The sequence below is a fragment of the Ahaetulla prasina genome, chromosome 1 (assembly GCF_028640845.1).
Source record: "Ahaetulla prasina isolate Xishuangbanna chromosome 1, ASM2864084v1, whole genome shotgun sequence".
Taxonomy (NCBI): domain Eukaryota; kingdom Metazoa; phylum Chordata; class Lepidosauria; order Squamata; family Colubridae; genus Ahaetulla; species Ahaetulla prasina.
In genome coordinates, this window is record NC_080539.1 from 208,233,704 (window position 1) to 208,248,732 (window position 15,029).

Sequence of the window (15,029 nt, forward strand, 5' to 3'; positions counted from 1 at the left end):
ACAAACCAACACCAGGCAAAACAAGAGAACTGGCCATAGGGAGCTATGTGTGGGCACACAATTACGGTGATGGTCCAAACTGGCTAAAGGGAACAATCATAGACACCACGGGCCCCAAGTCGTACCTCGTGGGGATGGAGGACGGCCGGGTGTGGAGACGCCACATAGATCAGCTAAGAAATAGAATTAACACTAGACCAGAGATAGATGTGACGGGCCCTGACTACTCATTGATTGAACCCGCAGCTGACGCAAGCCGAGAAAAAACGGGGGACTTATCTGGCTCAGACGAGGTCCAGCGACACTATCCGGTCCTTCCTGAGGACAGCGGGCACGACTCGGCAAGTAATCCAAGGCCGGATGGCCCGGAGGAGGAGCTGAGAGGAACGAGCAGTCCCTCCCGTCAGCTCGACTCACTCCCAGATAATGAACTGCGCAGGTCCGGGAGAGTTAGGAAACGCCCAGCGTACCTGCGTGACTACGTAGAGTAATATTATGCTAAATGTATGCAAATAATGAGTAAAGTGTTTTCTGGGAGGGAAGGAGTGTAATGTATCTTTGAAAGTTTTGGCGGGAATCAGCACGTTGCTGATTGGTTGAGGCCACCGGCCGAATTGTATATAAGAGAGGTTTGCCCCAGCCCAGGTTGCTGGGTTCACTGTATATTAAAGAGCTGTTGTCACTACCCTGGTCTCCTGCCTCGTGATTGCCCAAACTTAACAGGCCTGTCTGGGCATGGTGCCAGGGCTGGGGCCTGGAGGCATGCCAGGACATTCCTCAGCGTTCGGAAGGAGATAAGAGGGGCCCGGCTGCGGGGAAAGCGAGTGAGACACAACAGGTCCTTCACCCCTGCAGATTTTTTTACCTCAGCCATCAGTCTAAAACTGACATGTTGGTGATTTGTTCATGGCAACAGAGTCATTCTTCTAACGCCAGATCGCCAGCTCCTCATAAGGCGAAAAACACATCATTCTGTTCCTTGTTGTACTGTGACTTCAGTCAGCACTAGGTGGGAGAGTTCATGATTCTCCCAGGTTAGAGAGCTGAGAGAAATCTAGTGCCATCCTGGATCACTCTGGCTAGGTTGGGAAAAAGATTGCTGGAGAGTTGGGGGGTATCTGCAGCAGCAGGGAATCAAACTATGAATGGCTGGAAGAAGATTTAGTCAATCGGATAATGTTCCTATAGATCAGATGTGCACAACATACAGCTCACAGGCTGAACACTGCCCTTTAAGCAACCTTACGTAGTTGCCCTGTGTCTTTTGAAAATAACGAATACCCTGTGTCCAAGCACCCTTCCAGTACAAAGGATCCACTGCTGTTGCCTGTTCTTTTGTAAAAATATGCTGCCTTGAGTCTCCAGGCCTTACCAGCACTGCCAGCTGCCTTGAGTCTCCAGGCCTTACCAGCACTGCCAGCTCCATCGCTGCCACCACGCTGCTAGATGCTGAACTGCTGATAAATAAGCCTTGTTCGACTTTGGTTTGATGAGTGTTATGCAACCAGGCAATAAAAGTTTATAAACCATAGTCTGTGGCTCTGTTTGCTGAACAAATCCATTCCATAACAGTTTATTTAATAAACCATTGTTAAATGGGTGACAGTTTAGTAAAAGAAGAATAGAACTCTTGGATGGCTGCTAGTTCAACCTTCCCTGCAAAACCCAGTTTCTACTTCAAGAGGGTGAGAGAAGGCTGTTCAATGTTGTTCAGAAAGCTGTTTTCTTTTAGAGAGGATGGCCTTGGCTACAAGCCTAAGGCAGAAACAACCATGATGATTCCTTTAACTTTCTCTCCCCCCCTCTTTTTTCTGAATTTAAACAGCACATTAGATTTTTATAGAAAGCGAGGCTCAATCTGGACTTTAATCCTTTTCATATGTTGCACATCTGATAAATATACAGTTGAACTCTATTGAGATGAAAGACATCAAGATAATTTTTCAAACAGGTGCTGTGCCATTTATTTCAGTTGATTAAATTATATTATTTCAATAGCTAGCTCAAAGGGAAAAACATTGCCAGCATTATTTGGTGGTGGGTAGAATAGCATTTTCAAAACTTTAAAACATTTTTATTTTCTTTAAAACATTGACTATAAGGTAGGACCAGAAAAACCCAATGTACCCAGAGGAGTTAATAACTTAGCTATGTGAGTGTAGCTTTATATTATTTAACTGATTTTTCACAAAGATAGATATTTACTTTTTACATCTTATCTGTTCATTATAAAGTATTTTTTTCTATCTTAATGTGTGATTATTAATTATGCTATGTATTAAGTTTTTTACATTATATTTTTTGTACTATTGTACATCCATGGGCTTCACAAAGATAAACTATTCTTTAAAAATGAAATCTTAACTGAATATTTCTTTTTATATCATAAACCAATAGATACCGTGAATGAAAATAAGAGGGGAAAAAACTAACTCAGAACACAGAGTTTTTAATGCAGGATAGACATTTTTTTTTCTCAATTGAAAGATAAAATCATGTATCCTGTGTATCATTAAATCTCAAGTGTCCCAAAGAATATAATCTTCGGTGACATTTTGAGACAAAACATCATGCCCTTGCTAAATTAGACTATAATGAGAAAAAAATTAAAGTTACTAGTTTACAGAAAAATGTCACTAGAGATCAATAGGTTTTTAAGAATATAAGCTGCAAAAATGAAACAGCTTCTAAAGTGAGCTTTAAAATTGCAAGAAAAATTGCTATTGGCAAATATATTTTACAGAAAGGAATTTTTAAAGAAGTTTATTCAGATCATTGTGTCTTTTATAGGCCCAGAAAAGAAAATATTAGATAATATTAGTATTTCTTAAATGACCATTGAAGGATTTGCTGACATTTCTTCCACTCTTAGTAATCAATAGCTGAGAAATCTAAATAATATCTGTTTTATTCATTGAATGTAGATGAATGTATAACTGATAAGTATGCTTTCATATTTTAAGGTCACTTTACAATTAATCACCTTTGTAAGAGGAAGTACTACAAATTTTGAAATCACCAAGGAGCTTGATTGTATTCTATAACTGGCCCCACAATTGGAACACAGTGTGAGATGAATTACATAAATGTCTTAGATAAACAAATAAGCAAACAAACATTGAATCTTGAGCTCAGGAATTTGATGGCTATTGGCACTGATGGGACATCAGTTGTAAAATACAAAAAGGTTGGAGAGACTACATCAGATGAGAAATAGACAAACAGCATTGCATTATTCATTTCTGAATTTATAGTAAAGTTATAAAATTTGATTGTGTGATGCCAGTAGTTTTCTCCATTGTTAATTATTTCTGCAGAAGTGGACTAACACACAAAACATTCCACACATGTCTTCAAGAATCAAACCTTGAATGTAATGAGTTAATTTATTACACAGAAGTAATGTTGAATCAAGGACATGCTTTTCCAATGCACCAGAAGGCAGAACAAGAAGCAATGGATGGAAACTGATCAAGGAAAAACCAACATAGAACTAAGGAGAAACTTCCTGATAGTGAGAACAATTAATCAGTGGAATGACTTGCCTTCAGAGGTTGCTCCAACACTGGAGATTATTAAGAAGAGATTAGACAATCATTTGTCTGAAATGTTATAATTTCCTGCTTGAGAAGGAGATTGGACTAGAAGACTTCCAAACTGCCTTCCAACACTGTTATTCTGTTAAAAGACAAAAGTAACAAAATTCTTGCAAATGAATCAAGAACATTCGAAAAGTTCAAAGATGACGGATGGAACTGTGACCTTCTTTTCTTTTGCAGTGTCAGTACTCATCTAAATAAGCTGAATCTTCAGCTTCAACAAAACAGCAAATAATTTTTAAAATGTATAGTTCAATAACAGCATTTAAAATGAAATTGTAAGAGACAATTCAAGAAAGAACTGGGTCACTTTCCTATTTGTTCTCAACATATTCTTTAATGTAAGTGGACTGAGCTAGGGAAAAAAAATGAAGAGCACATTAGCTTTCAAACTGAAGAAATTGACAAAAGATTTCCTTTGACCGACAAAGAAGACATTTAAATAACTAAAAATTCATTTTCTGCAGATCCAGAAGAAATATTGCTAGATTTCCAAATAGAAATAGTTGAACTGCAATGTCTGGAAACTCATAAAACAGAATTTAAGGAAAGCAGTTTGATTGACTTTTACAAATTTATAGAGAAAGAAAAGAAATTAAAAAGCTCATTGAAAGTACTTAGAAACCTTTTTTGTAAGCCCATATATACAGGAATAAATATTTTCAGTCCTGAACAAGAACAGTGTTTTTCCATCACTAGTGAACATTTGCAACACATCTTTAAGAATATTGACCTCTTACTTAACCCCACTATACAAAACCTTGTTGAGAAAAGTTGCATCATATCACATTGTTGTTCTTAAATAAACAGCAGTGTCATATTCTTCATTTTTTTTAGTAATAAACATTTGTTTCTCCTCAGAACTATTCCTTTGTGCCCCATGATTATTTTCAAAGTACCAAAATGCAGGCCTGATCTAGAGGGACATGCAGAAGAAATAGCTGAACTTGGAAGAGAAAGTTAAGTAGCCTATATATTTATTTTAAAGTTATTCTATGGTGATTTTAAAAAATATTTTGGAGCCTTTTTTAGTGTCGGGAAACAATCCTTCCTGCCTATAGGTGCCAATGATTTCCCATAACCCTGAGGAGAATCTTATAGTGGCTGATGTCAGTAAAGATGATCAAGAGTTGGATAAACAGATAAGAAGCTTCATATCTCTACCCAACCTTCTGATATCAACAAGATCTCCATTTTTCAACAAGCAGCCTAGTGGGAATAACTAAATTTCAAAGGAATGTATTACTTCTAGGGACGGTGGCACCATTTTGCCTACCTCATAAGCCATTTTTTAATGTTGACACCCATAGCACTTGCTATTACTAGTCACATTTTGAGGCTGCCCAACTTCTTGACGACTGTGGGGGCTTACATTTCAAAGAAAACAACACATATAAAAAAATCATGTCCAATTGGGAGAACAGTGGAGGAGAAGGAAGACAGCCAAATTTTATTCCTGTTCTGTCTGCATATGTCCCAGGTAATAGTCTCTGCAGAGGCTGTAAAACTCTCAATGGAAAAAAAAGGGGCTCTTTCAACAGCGTCCGCATAAGCAGTATCTGCAATGATAGCAACGACAATATTCAAGGATATTAACCGCACAAAAATTGCAATTATGTAATGAATGATACAAGTAGATATGTCAAATTATATTATGGTATGATGTCAACACGTACATTTTATCCCATGTTTATTCCATGGAGACTCATGTGCCCATTCTTGTTCTAAATATGCAGAATACAATCTTGCTAGCTGTTGTGACTCGTCCTTCCTCCTCTCCTCAGCCGGGCCCCTCCCATCGCCAACCGGGCCTGTTATCAGACTCTGAGTCTGATAATGAAGATGAACGGCCTGTCATGCCTCCAGCCCCCGGCCCTGGCCCCATGCCCGGAGAGGATTCCAGGAGTGAACAAACAAGCCCGATAAACCTCACTCCATACGGCCGTATGGAATTGCTTGGGCCTACTCCTTCTGACCCCTCCCTTTCCCAAACAGCAGAAGACAATTCAAAGTGGGAGGATCCTCGCTTCCGGAGATCTGAGAGGCGACGCCAGCAGAAGGAAGGGAGGGGCAAGCCTGGATAAATGCTGAGTCATGGAGCCACACCCCAGCCTATATAAAGGACCTGCTTTTGGCATTCCAACCTTGAGTCAAGCAAAGTCTTATTGAGTTTGCTGATACCGGACCCTATCGCTGAAGTCACAACTTGGACTCCTGCCTGCCCTGATAAACCTCGAAGGGACTTCACAAGCTGCAGAGGCTTCGTTGCCAAGTTTGCCACGGACTTCCTTGACTCGTTCGTCAGAGTGGGGGGTGGGACACGACACTAGCATTATATTATCATTGCAGTAAAATACTGAGCTTTGTTTAGAAGACAGTGCAGATCCTGAGACACCACTAAGCCCCTGCAACTGACAGCTCAATGCTGTAGGTGATAAATGTTTGTACTCTGTGAATTCCAGCCTTCAATATCCTATAGAGATCATTTTTCTAGAGCAACTGGAGAGTGAGGAACTGAGAAGTTTATGAACACGGATCCCATACAGACTTTACTTCGGCATATAAGAGTGCCAAAAATCCTTAGAAAATGTGCTTATTTGATGCCACTTCAGTTCAAATCAATAGAATTTTAAAATATTTTATCAATGTCCTACAATGTAGAATAACCCCACGTAATTACTGAGAATTTACATTTGTGATGTTCAGTTGATAATAAATCAAGAGAATTCCTCAGCTTTATGACCTTAACCTTTAAGTCACTAACCTCTCTCTCAAGCCAATTTGCTCTTTTTCTGAACTTTGCAAAACTTTTGCATTAACCTTCTAGTATATCCTTCCTCTTACAGAGCTATTTGGTTAATTTCTTTCATCACTCTGAACTTTTTCTGGGGCCTTTGCCACTGGGGAACAATAAATTGCAGATTAGTTACCCAATTGCAGGTCCTCTGCAATCACCAGTGGAGGTGTGTGCTTATTTTCCCCTGCTGAATCAAATAACCAGACTTCCTGCTCTGTAAAAATACAGACTATGTTATGATGGGAGACCATTCTGTGCACAATCTTTTTGGCCAAAACAAAATAAAAACTTTACATTGAGTATTATACCTAGGAAACAGCTTTCTTCCCATCCCATTCATTTAATTGTAAATGCAATCAAAAGAGTAATGATTCTTGATGGTAATATTTCTGTCAGATAGTTTTTCCAGTTGACAAAGTGGAAAATTTGCTTTTTCAATTATGTTACAGACTGAAGTGGCCAGCTATAACTTCTACTTCCCAAAGTATTACATTTGTCAATTAATGAAACAGGAATTCATTATTTGTTTGTTTGTTCCATTTTTAGAACACCCCTTCATCAGCACAAAGTACAACAAATAGCAAGTATTTTATTAGCATATGTCAGAAAGCACCAATTGACCACAAGGGCAAGTAAATTATGGAAATGCAACTAGTGCAAAAAGATTGAACATCTTGAGATACCGGTATTAAAAAGCAATTGTCAAAGGCAACGGGAGTTCAATCCTTTATAGGAGAGATTTTTAAGCTGTGGATTGTCACCTCCACAAGCATCATTAGCAACTATGAAGAAGGTTGAATTTCTTTTAATTGCTCCAGGCATGATAATTTTGCTCAGACTTTTGAATATTAGTAAGTTTATAAACTGGTTCCCTCTTGCCTTTTTTCCCCCTCTAATAAGCCACCAACCATTCTGCATCTTTTGAATTATTTTTATGTTACAGAAACTTATTTTGAAATGAACTTTTAAAAAGTGTTTCATATCTCTTTATTATGGTTTAATGATGAATGATTATGGTTCAAAATCTACCGGTATTTCAAAATATTGATAAAAGTATTTGTAATTTGCTTGGATGACGGTGTAATGTATTTGGTGAGTTGGGATTTCAATACAGAAATGTATTTATTTGTATCCCACCATTATTATTTTTACAAATAGCTCCAAGTGGTGAATCTCTTCCTCTTATTTTTTCCACAACAACAATCCTGTGAGGTGGGCTGGGCTGAGAGAGAGAATGATTGGTCCAAGGTTAGCCAGATGGTTTTCATGACTAAGGCAGAATTTGAACTCATGGTTTCCAGCTTTCTAGCCTCATACTTTAACCATCCACTTAACCATTGCATAAAACTGGTTCTGTATGGGTGACAGATTCATTTTTGAAGCAAGAAACAACTTTGTTCACATGGTACACTATTATCTGATAGTGCCAACCATTAAGATTGTTCACCATTTTTTGAGTTCATCTTATGTAAATACTTTTGTTTCTCCATCAATGTGGAATACAGTAATAGATTTGTACTTTTTGGATTGTCTGTAGAAATACACACCTTAGCGAAGTTCAATGTTTTAAATTGTATACCAATTCTGTCATTCTATTTATTTAGTATGCCCATAACAATTCATTATTAAATGTAAATGGTTTACTTATGTCTTGTCCAATCTTATCCTGATGAAATTATTACTTGGAGAAAAGTGGTCATGGTTTGGTAAAATTTGAGAATTCATTTTATACTTAGTTTGGCAATTTTCTTGTTCTTGACATATCAGGTTCACCCTCATCTATTTATTTGTCTCTTGTGTGTACAGATGGTCTTGGTTCTTATAATTCTTGGAAGCTCAGAATTCATATATGTTGTTCTAGAATAAGAATGTCTGATCTGAGTTTTTGTAAAGTATAATTTCAATTTTGTTCTTCTATACCATGGGTGTCAAACTCAAGGCCTAGGGGCTGGATCAGGCCCATGGGGTGCTTAGATCTGGCCTAGAAACAATGAAGGACCGGTCCATGGTGCCTCTGCCAGTGAAAATGGAACTCCATGTGTGGCCCTCCCGAGCACCATTTTCACTGGCAGAGGGTTGCAGGAGGCTGTCGTAGCTGAAAATGGAGCTCGGGAGCCCGTTTTCTCTGGTAGAGCTCTTGGGACACTACATGCACCTTCAACACGAGTTATGCTGAGCTAGCCACACCCTGGCTACACCCACTCCGGCCCCATGAGGTCAAATAAAGCCCTGATGTGGTCCTCAATAAAGCCAAGTTTAACATTCCTGTTCTATACTGTTATTTAACTACATGCACACACCTCGCATACACAATTACCTTGCACACAAAACTAACTACCTTGCACACACAATTAAATTTCTTAAAACCTGACATCAAATGACTTTGTATACATGCTTTTCTAGTCATTTTCGTGGTCCTGGCCTTTCAGTTTCTTGCAGGGAGAGCATCCATAATACTCTTTCTTTGCTGGAACAAATAGAGACTCAAAACATAGGTTTAATAAGTAGCTATCCTTGAATTGAGGGATGTGTTGGCTCAGTGGGTAAGATGTTGAGCTTGTTGATCGAAAGGTTGGCAGTTCAGCGGTTCGAATCCCTAGTTCCGTATAATGGGGTGAGCTCCCATTACTTATCCCAGCTTCTGCCAACCTAGTAGTTCGAAAGCAGGTAAATAATGCAAGTAGAAAAATAAGGACCACCTTTGGTGGGAAGGTAACAGCGTTCCGTGTGCCTTTGGCAATTAGGCATGCTGGCCACATGACCATGGAGACGTCTTCGGACAGCACTGGCTCTTCAGCTTTAAACGGAGATGAGCACACCCCCTGGAGTCGGGAACATCTAGCACATATGTGCGAGGGGAAACTTTACCTTATCCTTAAATTAGGTCAGGAAATCTGACTAACAACTACTACAACTGTCATTAAAAATATGTTATTCTATTAATTCAGTCTTCAAGGGCAGCCCCGTGTAAAGTGAATTACATAGTTTGCGTGAAATGTGTCAAAGGTATGAATTTTCAGTGCTTCCTGGTCCAGGAAAGGATACAAAAAGACAAACCACAAAGTCTTTCATGACCTTATTTGTTGTTCCAACAGAAGTTGTGAGTTCAGGAGATCACCCTGAGTCAGGGAATTTGCAAGCCACAGATCCATGGAACCAAATGGTTTCTATACCAAGAGTTGTTGGACTTTTTTTCCTCATTTCAAAAGTTCATAAAAAAGGTGGGATGGAGAATAGCTTCAAGAGGGGAGCATTTCTTTCTGATGACATCATCTTTAATTCTGAGAAGGCTGCCATAGATCTCTTAACATTCACTTGTTTGATTCAAGCTCCTACAGTTCATAAAACTAAATTGTCAGATACCAAATTTTGTGATGAGATGAATTTGACAGAAGCTCTCATCTTATTCCATAGGGGAGGAAATAAAGCCAGAGATTTCTCTTCTGCTAATTGTATATACTACAAAGAGATCTTGCAATATGCTCATGGTGAAAATAACACTGTTGTTCTTCGGTTTTTCAAAGGTGGCCTTAATGTTGTCAAATTCACAGTAAAATGATGCATGCAAACCTCCAGTGAAGTCCGTTGGAATAATTATTATGCCTCCTGATCTTTTCAGTAGCATGGAGATAGACAGGTTCAACCAGCTGTCATTTGTTCTTATCCAATTATCAGAATTCCACCAGAGAAGACTCATCTGCTTTTCCTGGTGAGGCAACAATTAGGAAACAGACCTGGAGGACTCTTTTATTGAACCATGAAAAATGCTTTAAAATTGCTTTACCATCAGGCCATGAATTTTAAGTAGGCTTTCCCTGAATTTTATTTCAAAGGCTTTGCAACAATAAACACCAGGACTTTTTTTTTTTTAATTTCAGGATGCTTTTATATGGATTTTCATTTCTTGAAGAACAAGATCTGTCAGTGATCTCCCTTAATTTCTGTCCCTGCCTTCCTTTTGGATAGAGGAAGCTTCCCAGGTGTTCTCTGTGAAGTCCTGATGCTCTTCTATAAGTGATTATTAACCTAAAGACACTCTTTCATAGCTGGCTGCCAGGATGCTAATAAGAGGCCTTCTGCTGTCAGGTGTGCCTGATTGGCTTTTAGTGGAAAAAGCATTTATTGGATAGATTGAACATCATCACGATCAAGGGGAAACAGGAAGGGAAAGGACGAGGAGACGCTGCTAAACATTGTTCTTGAAGATGAACAGATTAAAAGAAAAGAATGTTATTATAATCTCATTTTAACTTTCATAATAGTGAAAATGGGGACTGGAAGAATGATGATGTCTGAGGCTTTTTTTTTATAAAAAAAATAAAGATATAACTTTTTCTTTCTGCATTAGCTTTTCTACAACTGATTTTAACTACTGCAGGTGGCAAAGGTGATGGTGTAGATATTTTTATTTCCCCTCCAATACAGAGTCAGTTCTAATAAAAATAATAGTTGAATTTTTATTTTTTTTTGGCAGCTGGCAAAATGGAATCATATAAAATCAGGAAAAAAATACTTTGGGCCTTCCAAAACTCTGCTTCACTCATCCTCTTAAGTTTTCTATTAAACACTTTCAAGAAATAAAATATAACACCTTTCCAATACCTCAATATTCAGTATAATAGTATTATCAACTTTGTAGCAAATAAACTTATAAAACAACTAGAAATGTATCATTAAAAAATAGAGGGAAATTAAAAAAAAAATTAAAATACAAAAAAATTAAAATAATCGTTTTCTGTTTTTTTTGGGTCTAATCCATCACCAGAGCATCTGAAGTTGTTCTTAAAAAAGTAGAAAAAGTCCCTTTTAATTTTTCTGTCAGGAACAACTCAGAAACATAACAGAAGTTTGGTTTTTCTTCATTGGCTTCAAATGCTATTTAAACTTTTTGCTAAACTCAGTGAAACCCTTTTTTAGCTGTTTGTAATAGTATTTGATCTTTACACATTTTAAAGAACAACACAATCTGAGTAACCTTAATCCACATGCATTCAAGGTTTTATGCCTGATATGCTGAGGTGTATAATCAGGCTGGACTGATATGGTCTGTGATTGTTACTTAATAATACTCTTAATATAACTTATTTAGATTTTCTCCATAGATAGATCAGTTTCTATTTGTGTGGTTCCTTTATGTGATTTCCAGTGTATTACCATAGATGTTTCAACAAAAGCCATTAAATAATATCTTCTAAATAATAGATGACTTTTCTGTGGTAGAAAAACATTTGACAGCGTTGATCTTTATTTGGTAAATGTGAGACATACCAAATGAGATAACGAAACAAGAACATATGGAAGAAGATGATCCCTTAAGAGATATGGGTTTAGTTTTGACATGCCTGTTTTGCTTTCTGTCCTTCCCAGTTTTCACAAAATAAAATTAAAGAAATCTGCGGGACTAGAACTCACATCTCTTGGATAAAGCCATATATTTGTAAGCTGCTCCTATAAAGATACTGAACACTGAGTCTGAAAGACTAGCAAACTTTGGGGGCTCCCATTCAACAACACAGCCAGAGTAATCACGGATATGGATGGTAGTGTCAAAACAGTCCACACAGCAGGTGTACTTATATGAAGCTCTGCCTTTTTCTTATGTGGCATTGCATGTGTGGACATATAAAAAGAGGTGGGGTTTCAAATGTGTGGTCATGGCTGCCATTTTGACTTTTGTGCTTCACCCACTCAAAGATATACCCTTAAACACAAACATGAAGACAGTGGGCAGGCCACTTTCTGCCAGAAACCTTATTCTGTTTCCAATTTCCAGTGACAAACTCAAGTGTTCAAATTTATCCCTGCTTTAATTACAGTCACTAAGGAAAGGAGTTTTAAGCTGACAACATAAAAATAGAAAGTTTTAGTTGGGAACGGCTCACAGCCCAGGAGGAAGAAAATCTTCGAGTATGAGAGAACTCTGTAGACAGAAGTCCAGGATCTTGAGCCGTTGGGTTAGGAAAGCAGAAAGTAGTAAAGCTTGCTTCAAGCAGGCAGCACAGCTGAGCATCCAAAGGCTTCAAGTAGAGATCTAACTAAAGAGATATTCAATAAGCAGACTTGAAACAACTGGTTGCATATCAGAAGTGAGAAACAGTGCAGGAATTTAAGGTTAGGAAAAGTGCTAAGCAGGTCGAGCAGTGATTGGTGCCTGACATTAAATCTGGAAGAGGTTTCTTTGCAAGAAGAATGATGTTAGCCCACATACTGTGTGGGGTAGCTGCTAAAATTTTCTACTTTCTTTACTTTTTTTAATTTAAAATTTTCTTACTTTAAAATTTTAAACTTTCTACTATTGACCTCAACCCATTCCTAAGAGGACCATAAGGGGCGTGCATAAGCGCACAAACATGCCTACCGTTCCTGTCCTATTGTTTTTCTTTTCTTCTTCCTATATATATATATATACATGCTTATACCTCCTAATATTTACTCATATATATGTTTATATACTATATAATCTTTTTGTATGATACTTACATATATTGTTGTGACAAAATAAATAAATAAATAAAAATAAATAAAATCACTCCAAGGCAGGGGTGAAATTTACTTACCTTCCTTACTGGTTCAGAAGTGCCTCGCACCTTTCTGCAAATGCACAGAGGGTACAAAACATATTGCTTCCTGTTTAAAACCAGGAAGTAACGACAGCCGGGCAGGTGGGCGGAGACTTGCTACCAGTTCTCCAAACCACCTGCCACGATAGCTACCAGATTGGGAGATCTGGTTTGAACCGGGAGCATTTCACCCCTGCTCCAACAGTAAAGGGTATGAGGATGACTTATCAGGCTAACTAGTAGCATGAACTGAAACAAATGTACATTTGCCAACATGGAAAGTTTCCAATGATTTGCAATGTACATAATTAATGTTTGGATTTTGTTTGTACTTAATACATTTTTCTGTTTTACAGCACAATTTTGTGCAAATGTTACGGTTGCATAAACCAATCTATAGGTCTCTAGAATCAGGTCAAAAGCCATAATGATGAGTTCGTTTATGGTTTTGTTATTTGGCTCCCCAAATGCTGATGAAAAATATTTTTAAAGTTTTCCTTAGGCCTATTTCTGTTGCTCTTCTTTGACTCTATCAGAATTACTGAAGTTCCAATTCTCAAGCAATTAGAGAGCTATAAATGGGCATCTTTCTTTTTTTTTCTGGGATTTTAACAGAGAACAACAGTTTTTCCGTACTGCTTAATCTATCCATGATATTGAACATGAGAACATGCTTCAAATTTTAAATGAATTCTAGTCCTATAAATATCATATTTTATAGCAAATTGCTTTGTTATTTCAAACCTGTCGCATCACTGGTAAAAATATTTAATATGTAATTTGATTATACTCTACTTCATAGAATAGGTGAACTTTTTTCATGTTCCAGGGCAAAATTAATATGGGCATATTCATTTATTTCTGAATCATAACAATGTGATTATTTGAATAGTCTCATGTTATTTCTGATTATTTGCTAACTGCTTAAAAATTAACATACCATATGTCACTCATGATTTCTAGCCGTTATAATGTTGAACACTTACCCAATCTATTTATGTCTGACAACTCTTTCACTATTATGGATCTAAAGAGTTAAACCTGGTTTCTTAGCTGATCACAGAATCAGTAACTTGTGCTTGAGAAAGAGAAATCAGAAGTTAGGAATGTGTTACTTAACATGGCCATTGGCTGTGCTATCTTTTTGTGCAACTGCAACCTACTTGGGGTCTCAAGGACATTTTGACTGTGAAAGACTGAAAGAAAACATTTCCAGTAATGTATTGTTGCCATGGGAAACATGATCACCATCTTAGTTTACCATCTTATTTTCTTTCTCTTCTTTTTATTATTTTACATTGCCTTTAATTTATAACGAAAAGAAAAACAATAACCAGAATACAAACTTAAAGGATAATTCAAAAACCAGAAGACACCAAAAACAAACAAACAAACGAACAAAAAAAGAATATCTGTTATAGCAAATACATACACAACGGAATTAATGCTTTTCAAATGGGAGTCTTTTGATTTTCCACAGTGTTGGGAGTACAGGCTAGTACATATGCAGAAAAAGTATCTTACACCCAGGATTTAAATTAGAGTTTTTTTTCACTTGAATAAAATGATCTTCCTAATATCTGCCCACACATGATAATTTCGAAGTCTTTCATGCCTTGATATAAGTATAGAGGGACATATTTTAACATCACATTCACATCTTTGGCTTTTTATTTTTTTATTTTTTCCTAATGGTCTATTTATAGCTTTATGAATATTAAGCTGAAATGGTGTCAACATGGAACAATCACAAAACGTATGAGTCATTATCCCTTCTGACATATTACACTTCCAACGTACAGATATTGCAGCTTAGTGTTTATTATGCATGTGCTAGGGTGTCCAACAGACTTGAGAAAAACAAATGTCAGAGAAATATATAATTAAAAATGCTGAGTACATTTAATATTTCCCCATTTTGGGTCACACCAAAGATCACAATGTGATGGCAGCTCTGAGAAAAGGCTTTGAGAGAAATATTTTTTCTCTCCTAGTAGGATATAGCTGGGTAGATGTTTGTCTAACTTTATAAAGTATTTCCTGTGAATAAAAATCCTTTTGGTTTATAACAGA

At 37.2% G+C, this 15,029-nt stretch overlaps 1 long non-coding RNA gene across 3 annotated transcripts in view; it reads left to right on the forward strand.

Annotated features, from left to right (window-relative positions):
• The window catches only part of LOC131201369 (uncharacterized), a 79,730-nt gene that overhangs the window by 52,065 nt on the left and 12,636 nt on the right, over window positions 1-15,029 (forward strand). For 2 of the 3 annotated variants that reach the window (XR_009155827.1, XR_009155825.1), the window contains one exon: window positions 4,461-8,409. The exons of the other annotated variant lie outside the window; for it this stretch is intronic. This is a non-coding gene — a long non-coding RNA (uncharacterized LOC131201369). Of the gene's footprint in view, window positions 1-4,460; window positions 8,410-15,029 lie in introns of those variants that run through there. 3 annotated transcript variants of the gene reach the window in all.